The sequence below is a fragment of the Homalodisca vitripennis genome, chromosome 2, assembly GCF_021130785.1.
Source record: "Homalodisca vitripennis isolate AUS2020 chromosome 2, UT_GWSS_2.1, whole genome shotgun sequence".
In the NCBI taxonomy this organism is placed as follows: Eukaryota; Metazoa; Arthropoda; class Insecta; order Hemiptera; family Cicadellidae; genus Homalodisca; species Homalodisca vitripennis.
This window is the reverse complement of record NC_060208.1, coordinates 119,629,720-119,654,982: the sequence shown is the minus strand read 5'-3', so window position 1 is coordinate 119,654,982 and position 25,263 is coordinate 119,629,720. Positions and strand designations below refer to the sequence as shown.

The window sequence follows — 25,263 nt, the reverse complement described above, 5'->3', positions numbered from 1 at the left end:
ATTGAATCTATTTACTTTTTCTAAGTTTTCATGAAAACTCATTGACTGCAGTAGACGCAACTTACTACTATTCCGCCTGTCCAAGTTCTGTACACGCTTCGAGTCGCACTAAAGGTGTTAACAAAACTTTCTATACCTAGGGATTTATCATAGTTTAAGGAATAAAAAATGGAAGGAGAATCATTCGTTCCCATCAAGCTTATGTGTTGAGTAAGTTTTCTACTGACATCATACAAGGTTCTTACGAGTACAAGGATTTTGGTTTTTAATCTGTATTCATCTACACTTCGACAATAAAATACAAGAATAGTTTCAACAACAAAATACATTTATCATTGTAAAAATAAAAAAATAACATAGCCTCTGAGCAAGCGCTTGAGTTATACAATCCGATTACTGTTAAGTGCCTTAAGACATAAAATACAGCATAAGAAGAATAACAAGACAGTATAATGTTTGGCTTCATGGTTAAATTATTTATTACTTTTCCTGACACAGTTGAACACATTATACGCTACACCAAATACTTTCACTGAAATTATATTCGTATTCAATAATTTACGTCACTCCCCTATACAACTCGTTTTAGTGTTATTCTCACAACACATTACTATGTGATCTTGGGAATTTTTTTAGTATATTTCGAGTGGCAAATAATTTTGGTTTTCTTGTTAACGTTGTACACAATTTTTGTCTCTACCAGGAAAGAATTTGGTCTTTACAATCTAATGAAGTGATATGTAAGCTTAATATTATGTATCTATAATCGCCTTTAACAATAGTTCAGTATAAATTGCACCTTTGATCTCTATTGTATGTTTCTATTGAAAGATTTATGCTTTTCCGTGGGATATATCCGCGTGAAACTAAAACCAACTATAATGGCAAGGCAACGTAAATTAATAAAACTACTGAAGAAAGAATAACTCTTCCATATACACTTAATTCATTTTGAATTAAGATAAGTTACTTCAGAAAAACTTTAAACCCAGACTATATACAAACATAGTACATAATAGATAGCTAAGTGTTTTATGTATCTGATAAAAGTGACACACGAACAGAATTATACAATTCACTGTTTCCTGATTTAAAGTAAAGTAATGATGTCTTATTTTAACAGGCGAAGTTAGGGCTAAGAAGCCCTCTCTAATAACCTGGGGAACAATGGCTTAAAGGTGACTTTCAAACTACCACCAATGGCCGGGCGGGGGACTGCTTGCAAGGACAGGAACGCTCAGCGGTCATCCATCCAAGTAGCAGCCATGCTCGACGTTGCTTGATCTGGTTACCTTACGATTACCGTTGTACCCGCTACACTGCGCCATGGGCAGATTTATAACTGAATAATAATGAAATACAACGTAATGGAATGCAATTACTGGCTGTGTCACAGTTTAAATGACAAGAATTAAATTTTGTTTTTTTTTAAGTGATTATAATTAAAATCGTGATTATAATAACATTTTAATGTTAATTTCTTATTTATACAGAAGATGATTTTTTTTATTTGGAATGTGATATCATTGTTATTTTCCTGGAGATTATAACTATCAAGGAACAATCCATATTGTAATATTCTATTTACTTTTAAGCCATTGATTTACCGACTTTCGGCTGTAAAACCTAGCTTTCTAATAAATTTATCAACACATTTTGCTTGCAGGATCGCAGTGTTTCTGTGTGCTCTTGGACTGTCCTTGGCGCAGACTTCTTCAGCCTCGGCGACGAACTATCCTGCTGAGGTAGGATTCACTCAATCCATCCTTATACGTAGAATATATTATTGTTCTAAGATACTAATTGTGGATATAAATCTAAGGACACCACTTACTCCACTCATTCGTTCAGGTTTGACAGTTGTTATGGGGACTCCATTTATTTGATTTTACCTAAGCTCAATCTGCTATTTAGCCACAGTAAACCTGCAATAGATAATGTACTATATAGGTAATCTGATGGAAGGACTCACTTTTTAGTGAATTCCGTATGTACTAGATTTACGTACCATACAGAAATTCAAGTTAAGAGATGCGCTCGCAACAGCGCATTACGTGTTGTGAATCTTTTGTGAATAAATTTGTATTATTGTGCCTTTGTATTAAAACTATATAAAACTATATAAATTTGTAAAATGTCGATATCTCAATCCGTTTGGAATACATCCAGGCATATTTTGACTTAATTTGCACCCTGTATAATATGCATATATAATACACACAAAACATCTTATCTAAACCTATTCATTACATATTGGGTGAATAAGTATTAAACATACGAATATTTAAACTTCATTCTTCATAAAGTGCCTCATTTATAATAATAACAGTGTAAGTATTCTGTAATCATATTAGAGGGTTTATGCGTCGAATAGATGTTAATAGACCTTACTAATCTATGTTACGAAGAGCTTATTTCTATCACGTTAGTGATTCTGAATGATAAAACGAACTATTTACATCGCAATTCCCTTCAAATTTAAATTTAAAACAAATTAAATGAAGCTATTAAAATCCGTACATATGAGGGCACGACAAGTTTTATCCTGGTGGTATGTACAATTGCAGTCAAGCCTCCGGGAAATCAGTCTTTATATTAGAAATATCGACATTTCTATACTTTTCTCAGCTCATATTCTCTGAGCAAATGCAATCCGATTGAGTTCATTACACAATACCCGAGAGAAATTCGTTTTGTGTACTCAATTTATACTTCAATTTATTAACTCATTTTGTAATTTGACGTAGCACATGAAGTTTTAGTTTGTAACAAAAACTTGTTTGTGCTTGTCACGTACAGTATTGTAATAGAGTATCAATATTGGTCTAATTCATGGATTTACATTAATTAAATACAACATTATTAATGCATTAAAGGGTCACTTAAATTACATTATATACTTATTATGAGCCATTGCGATTGTTTTTGTCTCACTTTGTCCATTATATGATACAAGCCATTTAAATATAGGTATTCGTGGGGAATGATATTGGTTGAGTGGAATGATGGTACAATATGGTGTGATAATTACTGACGAAAGTTACTGGAAAGGGTAGTATCCTGATGTGTAAGTTATAAATTCTTATTTACATTAGTAAAGGAATAAAGTAGTAACATTGTTTTGTTTTTAAAAAAGGTAGGTAGGCATTAAAAAGTGGAAGCAGAAAGCTTTGAAGGAAGAGAACATCTAGTTATCTAAAATTTACTATTATGTTTTGGGGAGGGATGTATTTTAAGAAATAAATTACCAGATCTACCTTTTTGGTATAGGAGGCTTAAAGTCCTTTTGAAGGATACTCAAAAGAGGGAGAGGTTTACGACAGATGTGATGAGATATTTATTCATCAAGCAATGTGATAAAAGGGCTTTACAGTTTATGTAGTTCGCGCTATATATTCCATACTCAAAATGGCAGTGAGGTTTATGGGAATTGAAATGATTAAATAATGTATTAATATAGAAACAAATATTTCAAGCAACTAACAAGAAATTGCTATTGCCATTACTTACTTATTTCACAATATTATACGAATATGATATTAAATATTCATTTTAAAAACAAGAGCCATCATCAAAGAATTATGTGCATTTGTTGGTAAAAACTTAATGAGGCACAAACTTATTTGTATATAACGTTCGTTATCTCTATTCAATACGACGCAAAGAAACAGAATATTGGTTCCGATAACCTCGTTAAGTTTCGCTAACGGCCACAGGTTGGTTTATCTGGTTTATGAGACAATATGAGTTATAGGAACTTGAGGGTTCGTTGCCTCATGTAGAAATCACCTCACGTAGAGAACGTTAAGGAAGATTCCGTAGGGTTGACCCGTTTAGAGAATTTAACAGTGACATATAGTTCAAGCTGCCTATCATTGTGTACATCTTATGATATTTTACTAATAATTTTTTGTTTTACTAGTTGATTTGGTTTTTATTTCTCGTAAGGTTTTACGTTGGATGCCATATAAGGTTTGACAAAATTATACAATTACATTTACAGCATTAAATTTAAAAAGCTCGTATTATAGTAAATCCTTCAAAATAAATAGAGAAATATGACTTTCACATACTTGGATAGCTTCATTCGTCAGCTAAAGTGTTCGTTGTTATAGCCGGTATCATTGTACCAAATAGTTTTGTTGACCACTATAATACAGGATACACTATAAACAAAATATTTTATAAAAACTATAATAAAGTTAAAAAAACTAGTTATGATTGCATTATTTCTATATGTCTTACGATTGCAAGATGGTGGCCGTTCAGATTATCAATATTTTGTAGCACATCAGTCATTGTTGGGATATAGGTTTGTTTTAAAATGGTGTATTTACTAGTGTTAAATTTTTATTATATATTGTTATTGCTATTACAAATTGTTATTGTTATCATTAGTAGTTATAAAAAGTAATTTAATTATAGAGTACACTTTTTCCTGGGATAACATGGTAGGAGTACTGTACTGTGTAGTAGCCATATGCAATTACAGTAGATGATAAAATGTATTAGTAATACATGTTTTTTCAGAATCCCGCACCTGCCGTGTAAGGCACATGGGATCATTTATAAAGTAAAAGATTGTTAACAAATAACTTTATCTGAACTGTGAACTTACAAAAATAGTAATAAAAAATAGGTTTATTGTAATAATTAACTCTTTGAAAACGATTTCCAAAATGTCTACTAAAAAGGTTTAAAATGGAGTGGTATAAAGTTTACAAATGTATACAAGAACGTGGCTGCAATACAAGTAAACACGATATCTGCCTTAACTTAGTTAAACATCTGGTACATAAATATAGTTACTACATACCTTAAACAGCTCGCTATCTTATCTCAACTAACCAAAAGTTTCAAGATTGTGTGCGTTTGCATTTGGGTAACATTTTAAGTTTGACTGTTTTTTTATAATACAGACGAAAATGAAATTTCTCATTAACTGTAACCGTTTCCATATATATATATATATATATATATATATATATATATTTATACTTATTAAAATTTGAATATTGCAGCCATTCTGTATTTCTAAAGCAAATTGCTGAATTTCAGTTAAACCCATATAAACCCAATATTTTAATAAGAAGTGATAATAAAGACAAAGAGCTATAGGGGATTACTGTTTCAACAGCAGACATAAATGAATTGAGCATTGCAGTGTAAATCTAAAAATGTTATGAGTATCAGGCCATTTACAAGTTTTGTTATAACAAAATGTTTTGATAGCACATATACTTTCAATATGGCGTCCATACACAATTTGAAAAACTTTCGTAATGTGGTGGATATACAAGTGAAGTAAGAAATATATTTTTGAACTGAATTAAATCATATCTTGCTAGATTTTAATTGATAATAAATAAATTGTTTTTAATATTAGTACACTTTGTAATTATGTGTGATATTGTCTTTTTAGCTTTTTAAAATTGGTTAATGCTCTACAGCAGATACGTGTACTTCTGTATACGGAACTGTTCGCCTCGGGAAAACCCAAGAGTTTAGATTGAAGTGGTAAAACTTTCGGTAACGGAACAGAACATATTGCATCACCGCCTGTGGGAAATCATTGGATGCGATAGAATGAAAACCCCTTTATTATTTTCCATGAGATGTCTAATTCTCCTTAACACTTTTATATTTTACGTTAAATACGAGTCACAGAGAGAGAAAAAAAGGTATAGAACGGCTTGAAAAGAATATTTTTGATGTTTACAACGGAAGTCACAACTGTTCAAAACTATTGCAAATGTTATAAGTTTTTATTAAAAAATACTTAAATTACTATTTGCACCGGCAACTCTATCAGAAATATTTGATTCATTACTGAAGTAAATTTATGAATATCCTTATACTGTTATGAGGATCTATCGAAATGTGCGATAATTAAAAAGTTTATGATGAAAAATTATTTTCATTTCTATCTAAACTGTGAAATACGGTGTACGTGGCACAGCCATCATCTACTAACTGTATATATAAGTGCTATGTTTCTATAAGAATTATTTTCTGTATGTTTTTACTGATGTACGATTTAATAATATATTTAATCAAACATGTTTTACCCATTCAGAGGGCGTCACGTCACTGAAAATTTAAAATATTTCGTCATCGTATTAAGAATTTAGCAATACATTACTGTTATTCTATTCATTAATTTCTTAGAGTGATAATATTTTGAGACGCTCCTTCCAAACATGTAATTTTACGAAATTCCACTTAATATCATCTTTATATTGATAAATTAGTCTTTTACTGTCAGACTAGATAAACAAAATTACAAACCGAAGTATTAATTTTGCTCACTGAAACACTTGAATTGCTGTTATGTTTCTATAATTTCCCGCTCACAATAACTCATGACACTTTGTCGTTTTAAAAATAAGTTAAAATACCGCAAATATGTATGTTTTGAATACTGGTTATTTAAAGTTTTCAATGAAATGTCCTGCTAAATAACTCACAGACATGCCTTTTTTAAATGACTAACACTTTTGCGATGATTGAAGGCTACTGGAAGATATCTTAAATCTCATAAATCCATTATCGAATAATTTAACTTACAGAGAAACTATTTTTTCGGCTGAGTCTGAGAGTATAACAAATGTGCTGAGTATCAATGAAATATATCGAATTCTCTGCAATATTTGATATAATTATTTCAGTAACACTCGCAATATTTCAGGAACTAATATTAAAGTTTAAGCCTGTCGTCTTTTTTGTGAAATTATTTATCATGTAGAATGATGTAGCGCAATTATGATTTGTGAATTAAAATAAGCATGTATAATTAATACATATATAATCTCCTTACCCATTTCTCTCGTTGCTTTTCTAAAAATGTATTCACAAAGCGAATGGTTCGTACAGACATATTAGTACCCAGTTCCCTCGATTTTGTTTCTATAGTCATTGTACATACGGCCTTCTACAAATATAATATCAAAGGAAACTAATTAAGAGAATCCTAAATGTTTTTAATTCGTTACTACTTCCATCCGTAGTAAATTTCAGGTAGTACAACTGTTATAAATACTTCCAGTACAGTATTGCAGGTGTTATTTTGATCACGCATATACAAAGTAGTCTGTATATAGGGTATATAGTGTATATATAACAGTATACAAAAATGCTAAAATAAATTTTAGGATAAAAATGTTTCTATATCTTATATTAATATCCAAGCAATATCAAATACTTTCGTCAAGTATCTATTGTGAAATTGGATATCAAACATCTAAACCTACGCATTTAAAAGTATAATATTATTAGTATTATTCTTTGACCACTGTGAGGATGGGCCATTTTGTATCTCTTTAAAGCCTCAGCTCTCGGCTATGCTGGCTTGTTTTAATTTACTGTGGCTGCTATTCCTGTATGATAGGACCTCTCCGGGATTTGAACCCGTGATCTCTCAGTTAGTGAGCCGTGACTGTATCCACTAGTCTACAGAGGAGGACAATCATTTATTGACGTAACCAATTACTGAGGAGTAATTTACGTCCTTATCAGCTGCTAATATCAAATTGCTACTAAGAATGCCAAAGAAATAATGAAAATAACAAAGAAGAAATACATTTGTAATGCATTATATAAAATTGTGATTTTAAATTATATTACGTAATAGTAGTAATACGATACGTTCATATCAAAATCGTTATAGATGGCTTCAGCTAGCCAACTTACTAATGAAAATAATAAAGAGGAAATACATTATTAATGCGTTATATAAAATAGTGATTTTAATGTATGTACAAGTTATATTAAGGTAATAGTAGCAATACGAAACGTTCATATTAAAAACGTTATAGATAACTTCAGCTAGCCAACTTAATAATGAAAATAACTAAGAGGAAATGCATTATTAATGCGATATATAAAATAGTGATTTTAATGTATGTACAAGTGATATTAAGGTAATAGTAGCAATACGAAACGTTCATATTAAAAACGTTATAGATAACTTCAACTAGCCAACTTATATTGCAGCTCTTACATTGGGAGCCTGAAAATCATTCGATTTTATTATTTGGATGGAAACTAATATCACCACAAAATATAGATCGTCTAAATGTAGATTACAGATGAAATTGTTGCGGTACATGTGTTTCAGAGAGAAAGGTGCCTGAACAGCAGCAGCCGAAGTGTAATATGAAGTGTTCTAACCCGGTTTTGCACAGCGATGAAACATTTCATTGTACTGATGTAAATAAGAGGAGTTATGAAAGGAAGTGAATAAAAGAGAGACATCAAATTAACAAGCATTTCTGCTCGATGACGCTATGACATGAAGTGTTCAGTGGTAACGTTGATTTCAAAAGAGCTTGTATTTGCAATTTCAAGATTCATATTGACAAGTGAACTGTATATACGTAAACTGTTATTAGATACAATATCTTTGCATCTTCATATATGTGTACCATTACAAAATCATGCTATATTTACCTTTTTGTACATAAACTATAACATGTTTATCTTTGTCCTGCTTTTCTATTCCTGTATTAAATGCGTACAGTAAATTATGAGTGATATATGCATCGTAACGGTATCGTAGGACATTAACATTGTACATTTTAAGGGTAAAATTAGTATTTTGTAACTATTAGTTTATAAATAGGTATCTGCTAATCTAAACAAAAAAGTTATAATAGTTTCAGTTTAATTAATTTAAATACATTGATTTGGATGCATTTTAAACAGAACATATCTTGAAGTATTTTTATTTTTATGCAATTTTCCCTTAAGTTATTTAATAGGCGTTAAATTTTTATTTAACAAAATTTACAAAATAAGTACTACATAGTTTGAACATCCAATGTTTAGCTTAACTATGCGAATTGAATATAGCAAGACATTAGCCAAATATTAAATACGGTTCTTTACAAATTTTCTTCTTAAAACTGTGCAAAAACTATAATTTTATAAACAGCGTAATAACTAGTTAGTGTGTTTTATTTTCTAAAAGAATTCACGGAATGTGTTGACAACGTGTCATAATGTGCTGATTCCTTTTGTTTTGTTTCTTGCTAAATGCATGTTTATCTTAATGTACTCGTATATACCACTATGTTGGTTTTTTATTGTATTTACAGTGAATAAATGTTTTATAATGACAAATTACATTAGTGTGTGGATTCCTATATTTAGTAATAATTTGTATTCGGTATTTAATGGTTGTTGCATTAAATACCGAATTAGTCTGTTGGATTCACAAACGAAATAAAATTATAATAAACAAGGTAGTTTTCTTTAAATTTTTTTAAAAATTTGCCCCGCCCCCAAATGTTTTTGACAGTAAATAGTCAAATTCTTTATTTGAGTACACAAAATGTAGCAAAGTATAACATATTAATTGTATTAAGTTACCAGTTTATCTTATAATAATTCATCTAATGAAATAAAAATATTTAAATTTCTATCACCTTTGTGATAAAAAGGTGCTACTGACTATTATTTTGGAGCAGAGCTAAAACAGAGTTTTTCCATCTCATAATGTTTCAAAAGTAATGACTTGCGATTCTAAGGACTGTGGTCATATTGCTTATCTATACTACCGAGATGGTTGATGGCGAAGTGTGCTGGTGGGGGGGAGAGGGTTACGATATTCAAAGAGTAACTACCTCACGTACAGGAGCTGGGTTGCGATAGGACTTCTCCCAACGTGAATAAAATCTGCCTTTATTCCGGTACCTGCATTATTACAGTCTTCCGCTGTTCGTCATATTATTTATAGATCATAACAGATAAGCATTAGTTTACAGAAAAAAAGTTTATTTGATTCTGTTGGAAAAACAAATTTTAATATTTTTAATTATAGTCACTTACTTTGATATTTATATCCGGTTTTGCATAAAAAATTAAGAATACGTTATACTTTTAGTTTATTTGGCAAATAATAGATTATAAAATATTAATTTTTACAGATTTCATTGTGGAAAGATTTAAAATTTATTATTATCTTTGTCAACAATCATGGAAACTACAGAATGTGGAAGAATGAATATTTCTACAAGTTTACATATTCTAATTGTCTAGTTTAGATGCACAGTACTAGTCTATCATGTAAACCAATCAAGAAAGGAAATAAAATCAATTAATTAGATATTAACAGATTTTCAAAAAGCTTGTGGCCTATTAGGCTATATGGAAGCTGTATTCATTTCTGTTTGGTTAAATCTTGCATCAATAACGATACAGTTCCCTTCTATACCCTTCCTCACATTACAATGCACCTGTACGTACATCACTAGCATTACCGGTTTTGGTTGAACATATGTTGCCTGAACTTGGCTTTCATGTTTAGAGAGCATTTTCTCTGAAACGTTTAGGATAAACTATCTCAAGATTTGCTCTTTCCAATGTGTTGCTGAATTCTTCACAAGTCGACAATTTATGTTTTCCATTAATGATAATGTATGTATAGATTCATCTCTGTTTAAATTACTTTTTCAATCAAATTGTATTATCACTGTAAATAATTTTATTCCAAAACATATTGAAGCTGATAATTAACTAGAATAATCATCTGATGGACGTACTAAAAACTAGAAACGAACTTTTCTTAGATTTATTCCAATATTGTAAATTGTAAAACCGTACAGTTCAGTGAGTATCGGGGTTGATACAATGACAATCTCATTCTGCCCGCAGTCACAATATCTGATGGTTTCCTCTTTTTTAATTAGTTCACAAACAATCTAGTTATTTCACTGTATAATTCAGTACGTTAAATAATACTGGGTTATACAGTAAGGAGTAGTATATTGGCAGTACGTTTCAATTCAAAACGTATTAGACAAAAAAGTCTTAATCAAATACACGTTTTTTTATTTCTAAACAGGTATAATAGTGCAACGGGGACCTGCTCAATTTCAGGTGAAGCAGAATAAGTTTGGAGAAGTTATTGTGGTATCCACCTTTGGGAAATCAACAGAACAACGGAAATAAAACGTCTCCCTAATAATTCTTTAGATATACCTAATACGTAAAATGATTGTGAATTTGCTTCTAAAAACAACTCATTCTAAGAATATTAAATGTCCAGATGGTGAAAATATGTTCACACCGGGACGGTATTTACATAAATTGAATTATTGTTATTTTCAAACTATCTAGACGGTAATTTAAATATTTATAACTTGAAATTTAATAAACGGTTAAGAGTTATTTATTTGCTGAGAAATCAGTTCAACCCAAAAGTAACTTTAACTAATATATATGTAACTATTTTAATACAACAACATATTGAACTTTAACTATAAGTAATTACTTATTGTGTGCAAATAATAGGACTAATATGAGACTTCATTATATTACACTGGATTTTTTACACAATATCTTTACATTTATCTTCATGGAATAAACATTGTATTATAAATAACTCAGTTTAAAGTTTATATGTATTTTATTTATTGAGAAAACTGTTTAAACCAAAATTTACTTTAGCTAATATGTTGACATATTTTAATGGAACAACGTATTGAACTTTAGCTATAAATAATTACTCATTTTAATGAAGTAAATCTGCTGTAAACTTGAGCTGTACAAATAATGAGAATAAAATGAGACTTCATTATATTAAATCTCATTTTTCATACTTAAAAAAGTATTTTGGATTTTCATAAAATAATTATTGTATTATAAATAACTAAATTTTAAGTTTAGGTAATTCAAAAAGCTAGCAGCCGTTCCATATTTTGTAGAGGAAATGATGGGACAAATCTATAATAAATTTAAAAGTAACAATTATTAAATTTCTTTCTTTTTTGGTTTTTATATAAAAATATTTATTAAAATCCTTATACATATGTGAAAAGTAAACCAACATACGTTCATGTCATGTATATACTAATTTTCCGTATTTAACTATTTATCTATTATCGACATAATGCCTAATGCATAATAAAATTATCTTGTACGCTTTTTGCTTTCGTAAGGTATATGTCTGCAATGATATTATCAATATGTCTATGCAAAGAATTTCTTCAGTTGGTGATACAGTGTAGTTCATATGAATACATTTCTGTATCTTATTTCGTTTAAAAATTTTTTACGTTTGTTTATGATAAATACTCAATGTGATATGACATGACTGCTTCACATTAGAAGTTTAATTTTTCTCTCGTTACTGGCACCGTCTTATTTATTTCCTGCAAATGTTGGTTGGCAAATTTTTGCTTCGACCCAAACATTTTGAATGCTTTATCACGTTATGTCCTCTGAAAAGGTGAACAAAATCTGACGACATCATTATATTAATAAATTCAGCTCCTATTAACTCTTTTCAAGGCGTTATATAGTGTTGTGTGTTAAAATATGAGAACAGTATTCGTCAGGATGATAAATACAAATAGATTCGTGCTAAGTAAATGGTTAACTAGTATCTTACTAGATAGTTTAACCCTCTAGGCAACGTTATTAACCTATCCTACCCTATCCATATTTTAATCTAACCAACCTCAATGTGTTATCTTAAACGTATTCCATCCAGGGAAAATATATTGTTTTTATTAATTTAGTTATTCATTGAGAGGTTCCGAATAGAAATCCTGAAGCCAACATAGTTCGAAGCCACATTTTCGGTTCAATGCAGGCTAGGTAACATACTGAGGTATCCATAGAGGGTTTAGAGGAGTGACGTTTTTCAAACAATTTATTGGTTTTGTGTTCCGACGAACTGACAGGTCGAAACACTCAATTCAAACGAAGGAAACTCAATACTCCCGTTGTTTTGGAGAAAACAAGGGACGAATACTTACATAATTTAACTACCTAACAGTCACACAATTGCTTGAAAATATATTTTAAAAGGGATGACCACCATAGACGAAGGCCAACCGCCCGGACCAGATCTACTGCAGCGGCGACGTGAGGTGACCGGTCGCTAGCTTGACCTGTAAGATAAATTGATCTTTTAAGATAAATTGACACAATAATACGACAACAATAATATTTATTCTTGTTCAATATATTATTTTTCAATATCCCTACCGAAGGCATACAAAAAGTACGTGTGTTTAGTATATTGCATAGATACCGATAGTTTTAAGTAACGTAACTGAATATGACTTATACTCTCGTTCAAATCAGATTACACTAGATTAGAATTGCGCCAGGTTTGTTTCTTACAAATTAGAATATTACATCACACCATGTATTCCAATGGGTTAAGTAGGGGGGACCGCATGTTATATTTCATTGAAGTGAAGAAATGTTTTGGCTTAGAAGGCGATTTGTAGCTTTGCCGTTAAAGATAAACAAAATGACTGGATCTTTATTTACTTTCTGTCAAATTGTTCTAAAGTCGATTTGAGTCAATACTTGTACCTCTGGTTTAGTCTGTAAAAAACTTTTTTAGGAGTAATACTTGAAAGTGATCGATAGGAATAATTTGATCCAGGAAATACGCTTTCCAAGAGCTTAGTTGCCGATTGAATCAGCAGTACTCGTTGTAGTGAGCCAAATTTGGAGCAATTGCCAAGAACCTGGCCTTTTTCTATGGAACCAGCACAGCAAAAGTGTTTTCGACACCTTACATGTCACACTTCTCCTTATCAGTGCGTGGAGTTAACTGCGGAAGGCTGCGTTATCTGTCAGATGATGAAAGCGTGTCAGAACACGTAACCTTATCTCACTCTCCTACCATTAAAGTGTTTGTCGTGTTATCTTACTCTATTGTCTTTGTTACATTGCAAAACCCACATAGCCCATTAGTTAAGTTGATACAACTGGATTAGTAATCTGGTCCTCCTGGATAACCTCTGTGGAATGTATGTTGTAGCTTCTCTCCATCTTCACAGTTGAACTAGCTTTGTATATTTGTAATCTTCGCCTTATACTATGAAGTATTGTATAATTAATTTAATAATAAAGTGTAGTAATGACAGTAGATGTTAACCATCGAAACATAAGCAGTGAAATACGTTCGCTTCTATTATTGAACTTATCCAACAATTATGGGTGGTGATCACCTGTGATTTCGTTTATTTCTGAATTCTCAATTATTAATTATTACGTCAATAATGAAAACGTCCTAAAAATGACTGTATGGTAATCAATGTGTAATTTTATATTTGTAATATTGAACAACGTCCACTTAAATTCGATATGGTTTAAAAAATATAAAAGTACTTTGTACAATTGTTAATGTTCGGGGAAATAACCTCACTATTTGTATATCATGTTGATTTTATGGTAGCTATCCCACCTCATGGTATTATTTTGACCCAAATAGGTTCTACTGACATCCAGATTTATATATTCTTGATAGAGCTATTTGGACAGGCTAACTAAATTGTGGCGTCTAGATTGTGGCAACTAAATGTAATAGATTAAGACCCGAAATTTATGCTCCTACACTAGCAAAAAAAATATATGCCAATAAACATTTTATATATGTATGTATATATCAATTTCCCATGGACAATGAAATAATTTGTAAAACACACACACACACACACACACACACACTCTCTCTCACACACACACACACACACACACACACACACACACACACACACACACACACACACACACACACACACACACACACATATACATACATATATATATATATATGCTACCTCAAGCATATTAAACCATATATGGTTTCTCTAAAAATTCTAAGCTATTAAATTTTTTAAATTACTTGCGAAGCCGCAGGTAGCAGCTAGTATTATATAACATTCTTGTATATTTCTGTCTAACAAATGATATAATAATGTTAGGTCGACTGATTTCTTAAAATTATAGTTAAAGTTTCGTTAACATTTTTGTAATTGTAAGTGAAATACTTACATAAAATTGTAAAGCATTGGTGTGGAATCAACAACTACTACAATACATTCACATAACATTTACAGTCAGAGCACATTCACGAACCCATGAATTCTCCTTAATTGTGTAGTGTGTAGTTCAAATACTGGGTTGAAACTGATTGTGCACACTCAATAAACATCTCCCTATTTCCTTAGAATCGTATTTAATTTATTTGTGAGCAACTCTTGTTGCTATGTGCTCTTATAGAGCAATTAATTATTATTTTGGGATACTCAGAAGTGAAGCCCTTTTCACATAGTTTTCCACGTCTAGAGTCCAAGGTTTTGCTTGCATATTCCCGGCTCCACTTAATAATCAGTTGTTCATATCAGTCATTACTTTTCTTCTAGAATACTCCAAGGTTTACTATGGTTCCATCTGGTTTAACCTTTGTCTTATCTAGCAATAAGAAATTTATCTAAACATAAACCCCTGATTCTCAGTACCTTTTTTTCTGGGAATCTATTTTAAAAATTCTTTCTATATTTATCTTAATATTTTTTTTAATTCTTTAGAAAACATATTTAATAGACTTTATTTTGAAGCTAAATTTCCTCAACAGATATGTATACCTTTATGCATAAAATAAATCTTGGATTTTTTAAGTTGTTAATTCTTAAACCTTTTCATAATCTTTAATTATGTGAACCCTCCGTTATAAAAAGCTGAACTTTACCATATATGTATATATATCTCAGTTGAGCCATTGGATTTAACTTTTAAGGTTTTACTTGGCAGCCAATACGGAGAAACAACAACATGAATTATTTAATAATTGAAAGTATTTAATATATATTCAATGGCAAGTATTTATAACATTGTAATTTAAAAGTGCCAAATGTATTTTTTAACTTTTAGAAACCAGTAAACAACTCCAATAAATCTTATCCTGTCATTCAAAGAAATTTACCCTAGCTTGTGATTGGAAGAGTACATAATATATAAAATTCCTTCCGATTATTACTCTGTCCTTGGTGCATCTTTGTCTTGATGTTGCTAATGACAGCTTACTAACTAATCATATGATATTACTAGATATTACTATAGTGTACTGAATCTAACTCAACACTTCCAAGTAGCTAATGAAATTGAACTAAGTTGGATAAATTAGTTACAAGTCATTATTACAATCAAAACGTACAACTAAAACTATCACTAAAAGACACAATAGAACAGGTAATACTGTATCCAATCCAAGTAACTCTCCAATATTAGTATATCTCTTTTTTATACAACTTCTATGACAATAAATAAGTAACTTACAAGATAACTTCTAGGATAATCGTTACAGTGTATGTGACTATTTATTGAAAAATCATATTTGATATGAAATCCTAAAACTGTCACTTGCATTTAATCATATATTATTTTACATGATAGCTGAAATCAAACTTGACTGAAGTATTATAGATATTATTTGAAATTTACTAAGTAATAACAAATAAAATTAAACCAGCATTTATATATTTATCGAAACATTTAGTAATCTTAAAACAGTGTATGAGTTTCTTTTACTTAAAATGTTAAATACATTTATCTTGAAAGTCTCGTAGTAATTGTCCTTACCACACTCCCACACTCATGCTGTAAAACGTCCACAGCGTGCAACTAACTGATCAGAAACTGTTCAAAAAGTCTCAATAAAAAATATAAAGTTGATCAATCTAACTATTAGTATAGAATAAAAACCTGCTTTATATGTAATGTCAAATATTGTACAAATCCGTGTGAAATCACGTTTACTAACCCAGTAACTATGTTCCTGACGTGTTTTAATGAGATTATTGGAGTCGTTGATTAACTTCACTGACGGCACAGCGGGACAAATATTCAATCATGTTGCGTTTCACAACTAATTTGCTATTTGAGCTGCAAAGCGAGCCTGGATGTGATGTTATTTAGCTTTAGCCTAACAACAAAGTGCCAATGATTTATTTATTTTCAATCAACTTTGATCTATAAACTAATAATTTAAATTTTCTTCATGTAATTCCAGGTAATTTAAATACGCTAACTCCATGGAAAGTCACCTAATCATCGTTAATATATTATTTTCAGCCCATGCAATAAAAATATACCTATCTTTATATTTGTTCCACCTGTATATTCTACACAGGCACAATAATGAGACATTTTTTAATTAGGGTATTAATTTTTAGTACCCAAAACACTATCTAATATTAAGCTTACAAGGCAGTTGTCATAACCAACATCTATATTTCCTGGTTAAGATTTCAAATTATGATAAGAGAATTCTTAGACTTATCAAAGAAAGAAAATAACTTCAGCAGCTAGTGTCAACTTGCTCTCTTATAACTAACAAAAAGGTAGTAAATTTTGCGTTCATCAGCCACAAATGTATTTATTTACTCTTGGCTCAAATTGAAGAAATGTATTTAGACTTAGTTTCTTATTTATAAATTATTATTTTATTATTCAATTTAACTGGACTGAAAAGTGTGTAACTGATATATGGCCACTTTCGTTTCATAGATCAGAGGAGTTATGCCTATGCAAAATATCATGGACTCATAGGTTTTTTTATCATAGGTTATTACACTACAAAAGCTTCCGTTTTCGCCTTTAGGAGTTTTCCACATTGGTTGAGAATAGTTAAACTATTATTAAAATTGTTGTCGCTATTCACTGAAATAATTGGTATGCGGAGAAATGCGATTTAGTATCTTGATGTCTTTTATAACATTTGTTTCACTCCTCAATTTATTGTCCCATATAACTGCTTTCCAAACTTAAAGTCCAACCTTTCGATTATGGTTCATTAGATTGGAAATTTTTTCAGCAATCATCACTTATCTATAATGCGTTTTGTTTACAACTTAAAAATTATTTGCATATCATATCTTTTTTTATTCAGCGGAAAAGAGCGAGTAACGTCTATAGATATATATATATATATATAACAGCTATTGGTTCATATAATTTTAATAATGACTAAGCATATTAATTTCTTAATAAATCTTATAAATAATTAATCTTCTATAAGAGTAGATAATTTTAAGTAATACCCATTGAAACATTGGTGTACTGCTTGTATCTGATCTATGTTATCTTATAATTGACATTGATTTGCTAAGTGTTTAGTAAGCTCCCCAGTCCAGATGTCAAGGGCCCGGGAATATGCTAAAGTATTACTCAGTATGGTCAGGTATTGTGTAGAATTTACAGAAATATAGGTTTTAAAACTCCTAAACAATTAAACAAATGTATTCTTTTTATTTTATTATATAATAGCATTGTAAATATTTTATTATTAAAAGACATTTCATTCTTATTTCTAATGCTATGAAAATTGTTACAACAGTTACATAAAACGAGAAATATATTTTGATATTGGAATACAAATATAAGTGTATGATATACTTAAGCAGAGAACACAACGTTAAGACGCCATCAGACCGGAAAAGCTCCCTACAATTGTTTCTCCTGCCCTCGCCCTAGACGATCCTAAAAGCCCACTTTTCAGATCAGAAATCCTGTTAAAGCTGTGCAAACAGTAAAATTCCAGTAATATGGGAATATATTCTATTCAGAACAAATATGAGTACGCTACTTCAATCATATTTCCTGAGACAAAACAACGAGCCATCGCTCGAACAAATGATGATGTCCATCGATGACTGTATGGATTTCAAGGTCTCATCAAGTAGTTATGTTATAACGAAAAAATCTTATTAACTCCAATATTAGCAACTTATTGGCTCCAAATTTATAAGATTCTAAGTTTATGTGAAGCTATTTATGCCACTATCATGTTCTTCTTAACGTAGTATTGTTGTCTGTTGGTCCGTAAGTATGTGCGATAACTGTTTATAGTAGTTTTTGACACACATATATATATATATATATATATATATATATATATATATATATGTATATGATATATACATATTTATTACATTTTGATAAGTGGCAATAGCTCAATTTAATTTCAATTGATATTGAATCACGAAAAGCACTTGCTCCGCCGGGAAATTTTTCTTGATTCAATGTTTATTGAAATTTTATATATATATATATATATATATATATATATATATATATATATATATATATATACAGAATGGTAAAAAAGTCCCGGAACGGTTTAATATATTTTTTACCAATATAGATAAAGTAATGAGACTTGGTATATCAATAATAGCCATACATGTCTAGTTTTTTAAGGTATTAAAACTTTTTTATCCCTTATGGGGGACGGCCCACGAGGAGTCAGACAAAATTCTTAAATACCAGCATAGGTCGAGTTTTATATCAAATTAAAGGTCTTAGTTAGTAGAACACAATGCCGGACCTCAAAAGGTTCACTCTAACTGAAATGGTGGCGTTTTAAAGTTATTCGTAATTTATCTGTGATGCGATGAATTAGTTCTTCTGTGTTGGCAACATTCATTGCAACAATGGGATTTCCGGGATAGTGTATTGGTCTTGAAAACTCATTAGTGTTTACATCCTTTCTATTCGGTGAAAATTGTTTTTGACATTCCTGTTGAAAGTCCAACTGCAGGGTCATTAACTGTGTATCTTATCATTCTGAGGGTAGATTGCGTTTAGACAGGAAACTTAATTGGTAAAACATATATTAAACCGTTCCGGGACTTTTTTACCATTCTGTATATATATATATATATATATATATATATATATATATATATATATATATATATATAACGTGAGTTTCTCTTGGTCCAAGGATGGACCTTATGGATTTTGAGGTTAACAATAAAAGTACAATCCATCCATTTGTCATATAGCTTTTTCAATACATTTAGTCAGGACTTTTGGCACTACGACGGACCAATTGATTTTTTATTGCTTATTGTCCAGAATTTAAAACTATAAGATTGTTCACGATGTGTAGATTTATTATTTGTCAATATTATTCGTGATGCGACCTTTTAAGAACTGGTTTCTACTTAATTTTAGTAGTGTGCGGTTATAAAAGCCAATAAATTATTAAATATAATAACCATCGGTTTGTTCGTATTGAAGTCAACAGGAAACTTGTAGGTCACAACATCTTAAACAAAATACTAAAAAGATAAAGTGCTAAAATTCATTAAAATCTTTTATAACCCAACTGAAGGAAACGATGCAACAATCTTCGTATTCTGGCAACCTATGAAATTCTGTAGAATTAGGAGAGGTATGTTACCTTCTCTCCCACATGTGGCTAATGAATACACATGAACTACCATTGCACAATTATAGATAACTGTTTTGTTATATAAATACACATTATAAAGGTTAAAAATAAATTTTTTCTTAGAAGTTTCCGAAAACATTAACAGTTATAAGCATATTATGAAAATTGTACTTTAGCTCACAAAATTGCTAAAGCAAAATTTGAGTTAAAGAGTTTCGTAATATTTCAGAATGGCGGTCGTCAAAAGTCTCGTATTATTGCTTATAATATTAAATTTAAAATAAGTTAAATTTCAAGTTTTGTGGTTTTAGCGGCTGGTCGTACAGATGTCATAACAACTTAAGAGAGAGCATTCATATTTCTGAGCTCGTGTACTACCGTAAACCTTTGTTATGTTACCCAAATTATGTACTTTAGGTAGTCATAACCCTATATCGATGTTAAGTAAGCCTGATTACGCCATACACAAATTCATCATAAGCAAAGGGGTATATTACGAGACAGGAATAACTGAGTAAACATATAGCAAGCTCCCTTGAATACCCTACGTTTCATAGCTCTTATCTTGTTCCCCACTCTGCTCTCCTGGTAGCTAAAGTAAGGTATTAGGAGTACAGAGCAGGATAACCACGGCACGTCTATTGGTCCATGACGTAGCTACGGAGATAGCTGAGCTACCTTAGGCTGTCTCTACGTGACCCTATTATACCCTCAATTGTAGGGCAGGTAATTGGGGTAGTCACCACACCCCCTCCACCAACCGCCTTCCACCCCTCACCCTTCAGCACTCACCCAACACCATCACCACTTCCGTCCATTAACCAATCCACCAACTCGGAGAAAGCGCTTTTACCGTTCACCTGTAAGTTCAAAGTTCACTCCGCAAGTTAAGTTTGAAAGCATAACACTCTCTTCGTTAGCATTCAGACAAGTTCCGAACTGGAGATTTGCTTTCATTTCAATTTTTGTTGCTAAAGATCTTTCTGGAGGAACTGTAAACCTGTTGCAAGAATGCATATTAAGTGATAATTTAAACTGCGTAATTTCTTAAAATTGCCAGTGAAAATGGTGTAAACGTTGTGAGAATATATTAATTAATGTCTTAGCTAAAATATTCCTTTTAACATTACAAAATGAGAATCTAGTTTAACTTGCGATGAATTTCATTGTGGCTCTATGACAATGTCGAACTTGGTTAATAACAAGTCCCATTCTATGAATCTTTAATTAATATTCGTCTAAAATTGTAATAAAAGCAAAACTCAGTCATCCGTTCCTTGAAATGGTTTAATGAAAATGGAACACAGATTCCTGGAGTAAAACATCTAGTGTTAAACTTAGGTTCCATTTGAATTTCATACTTTTCATTTAATCCTTTCACTTAATGTGGTGTATGATAGATCATACTTGACGAATTTGGTTATAAACAGAAAACCCTTTGGTTTCTTGTTGAAAACGTGTCCCACTTAAAAAAACCAACAATTTTGCGATTAATTATGAAGTAACACGGGAAACTGCATAAATAATTGGAATTTAGCATTTAAAAAACACAAAAGAAAAACAGTTCTTTTAGTATGATGTCACTATGGTATGATGTTTACAAAATATCTATATTCACAATTTTACTGTTACTTATAAACTTATCTGAGCTGACATTTGAATATTTCATTTGATTTTTAATATTTCAAACTTCGTTTTTTAACGAATGCAACCACGATTTATTTTAACGAATAACCACTACATTTTTATACGGTTAACCATGAATATTTGACCATACTAAATGTCAAGTTAATAGAATTCATTGATTATAAGTTTAATCCACATGAAATGTACATATACGAACGGATACATATATTTTATGTATAAAATATCTTATTTATTTCATTTCCAAACATAGTAATGGAGTAAATGTCCTTAAAATTATTTTCATCGAGGACTATATCATTTAAGCAATCTACCAGAGACTATTATTTACAGCAGAGTGTGACATTTATTGGACATAGCGGGTCGTCGTTTCAACCATAGACCTTCATTATTAACAGATCATAACGCTAACGTTTCGCGAGGTGAATTTTGACTGGCTAAGGCCATTACTGTCTGTTACTTTCTACCCTAAATTGTAAATGTAACTCATTTCACAAACTAGGGAAGATGGTTGTAGTCGAAGTAATAGTATACATGATTTCAAACCCTCATCGTCATGACCTAAGATATCACTAACCATAAGTTATTTAATAAAATTTAACATATTCACAGACATGTATAGTGTTATATAAAACTCTATAATGGTGTCTGTATGTGTGAGTTATTCACGAATAAAATATACAGGCAATAAAGTTCTATTAAAATATACTTTTAACTGTCCATTTTAGCCAGTATGCAGTGCTTGGATGGTAAAATTATGCATATATCAAAGACAAAGTTACTGTGTCACATTTACTATAAACTTAAAGAATATTATAAAACCCGCCTTTGGTGTACTTTGACAGAAATAGGCTTCTCGGATACTAAGACGGAAGTTAATTACAATAATGTACACTTTTTAACTGTATCAACAAGGCAATCTCAACACATTGGTGTTGGAAATATAATTCACTCAAACCAGAAGTGCACGGGTACTTGTAAAAACTATTTACTCTCTGACTTCAGGTCCTAAAAACTTTTTTATAGTGAAATCTAAATTGCATTACGGGATTGGAATATATTTCATTGGCTAACGCTTATCTTCGTTTAGAAATCCATTTAAAAAGAATATGCCCATAGTGAATATTTCGTTTGTTTTTCAATACAAATTGCATTCGAATGCACGGGTAACTTCTAGTTAATTTATAAAAATGGAAGTATGAAAGTATAAAAACAGTAATCATTCTAAAAGGCGTAATTATATAAAATTATAATTTTTAAGTTACTCAGATATCCTGCATCGATCCACATTGGGCCATCTTATGCTTGTATAAAGGGGTAATAAATTTTTGGGAATAAGTATTAAACCGATAGAATGTTCCATTTCAGTTGTACTCATAAATAAGATGTGCTAGTTATTTTAAATTAATCCAATCGGTGTCACTCATTACTTTTGTCACTAAGAAATAATTTTCATTCAGTGATTGATTACTAAAATCAATTGCTCTCATCAAACCTACTGTAGAATAGGCTTTGCTATTCATAAAAGGTCAATCACGCCAATTTCTCATTACATTATTATATTAGATATGTTATTAAATAAAGTATAACACTAATAATCGAGTTCATCTATTTTTCTTGCTAATAAATGAGTTTACTTTGGGTATAATAAGTATTAAAACCGATAGAATGTTCCATTTCAGTTGTACTCATAAATAAGATGTGCTAGTTATTTTAAATTAATCCAATCGGTGTCACTCATTACTTTTTTCACTAAGTAATAATTTTCATTCAGTGATTGATTACTAAAATCAATTGCTCTCATCAAACCTACTGTAGAATAGGCTTTGCTATTCATAAAAGGTCAATCACGCCAATTTCTCATTAAATTATTATATTAGATATGTTATTAAACAAAGTATAACACTAATAATCGAGTTCATCGATTTTTCTTGCTAATAAATGAGTTTACTTTGGGTAAATGGTAACGCTACAGTAATTAAGTTTAAATATCTATTTTGTTAATACCAAGAGACTTTCTAGGATAAATTATTACAATAATTTAGTTACCATATCAGTCCTATTGATAAATAAGAGGTTCTCTTATCTAAAGTATTATCCTAATCAATTTTCCAAACATGCTCTGCTAAAAAATGCAAAGGTTATTATGATTAACGATTACTCTAATTCGTAGAATGTTTGTTATGAGAGTAAACTTTATTTTATACAACAATACTCGTATTTTAATTTTATGATTCAATAAAATGTAAATAATGTAAAAAAAAAGGAATAGAAAAATATAATGTACTTTCGTAATTCAGACGAGCTCTAAGTGGTCATTAAACTACGAGCGTTACGGTTCTCCACACATACTCTATTTTAACCTTTAAAAATTACAAACAGTGTTTTAATATTGTTTTCTTGATCTAGTATTGGTTACTATTTCTGGTTTCAAACAACATGAACTGAAGTATGGGAGAATTGATAGTACCAGGAGTGATATGAAAGGAGCAATAAGTAAGAATTTCGTGTGACCCCTGTTACTGACTCAATTCAGCACATGACTTGGATGAATGAACTTCTGACTACCTGGCCTTAGCGACTACCTTTTTTTATACTTAACACTCTATAGCTAACTGGTGATACGTCTGAAAACACTTTACCTACGAGCTATCCTCAATAACTAACGATGGTAATCAATAACTAATCAAGTATGTTACATACCACACTATATTAGTTTCATTAATAAACAGTTCTTCTTAAATTTATAGATCTTGTCTTTGTTATTTGCCTTGGCATTTTTATATTGCATGAAATATATATATATATATATATATATATATATATATATATATATATATATATATACACCTACATATTGTTTAATCGATATGGTTGACACACTATCACTTTATTAGGAAAGATTTAGAAATTTTTGATAACCTAGTATTACTTGCGGTTTAATTTCAAATGTCACTTATGGATATATTCGAAAAAAACTCAAATGAATATACTATATGAATTATATTAGGTAAAGAATTCAAACAACCTGATAGTATATTCCATAATTTCCACTAATTTACAGTTCTGCATATATTTTATCTTGAGTAAATATTAAATCTGTGAATATATCGAGATTGATTATAAGAGTTATATAATTAAATAACAATCAGAGCCATGACATTTTTGATGTTCATCACATCTGGCATAATACGACCTCATCTGAATCGCAAATATATTCCGAAATTTGTTTCCAGAACACATGCAAGTGGCAGTCCGAATTATGAACTTCATAGGTGGTCAGCAGGCATCCAAGGTGGCAGGATCAAGTGTTATTGCTGAACGGTTTGAGCGTGGATTGTTTAATGCAGGTTTTGAGTATCCGCTCGACATTATTTCTTTACTCCTAAAAATAAAATGTTCTTTGTAAACTTAATAGCAAAAATTAGTAGTGATATTTGCAAATCACTTACAGATTTAATATTCTATACATTATAATTCAAGACTTTGGCGTTGATTTTATCAAGTTCGGTGACCATAAAAGACTTAGGTACTTGATCAAACTTAAAAAGAACTCGAAGTGGTCAGCTAAACCGTTTAATAAGTGGCTGTGATGGAAGAGTTAAAGGATCGTTGATACGGTTATTTAATGCATG

At 30.5% G+C, this 25,263-nt stretch overlaps 1 protein-coding gene across 1 annotated transcript in view; it reads left to right on the top strand.

Moving 5' to 3' along the window:
* The first annotated feature begins 1,670 nt into the window (after positions 1-1,670).
* The window catches only part of LOC124354655 (thrombospondin type-1 domain-containing protein 4-like), a 533,801-nt gene continuing 510,208 nt past the window's right edge, over positions 1,671-25,263 (top strand). Inside the window, exon 1 of the mRNA XM_046805280.1 lies at positions 1,671-1,745. The gene's annotated coding sequence lies outside the window, so the exon portion shown is untranslated. The remainder of the gene's footprint in view (positions 1,746-25,263) is intronic.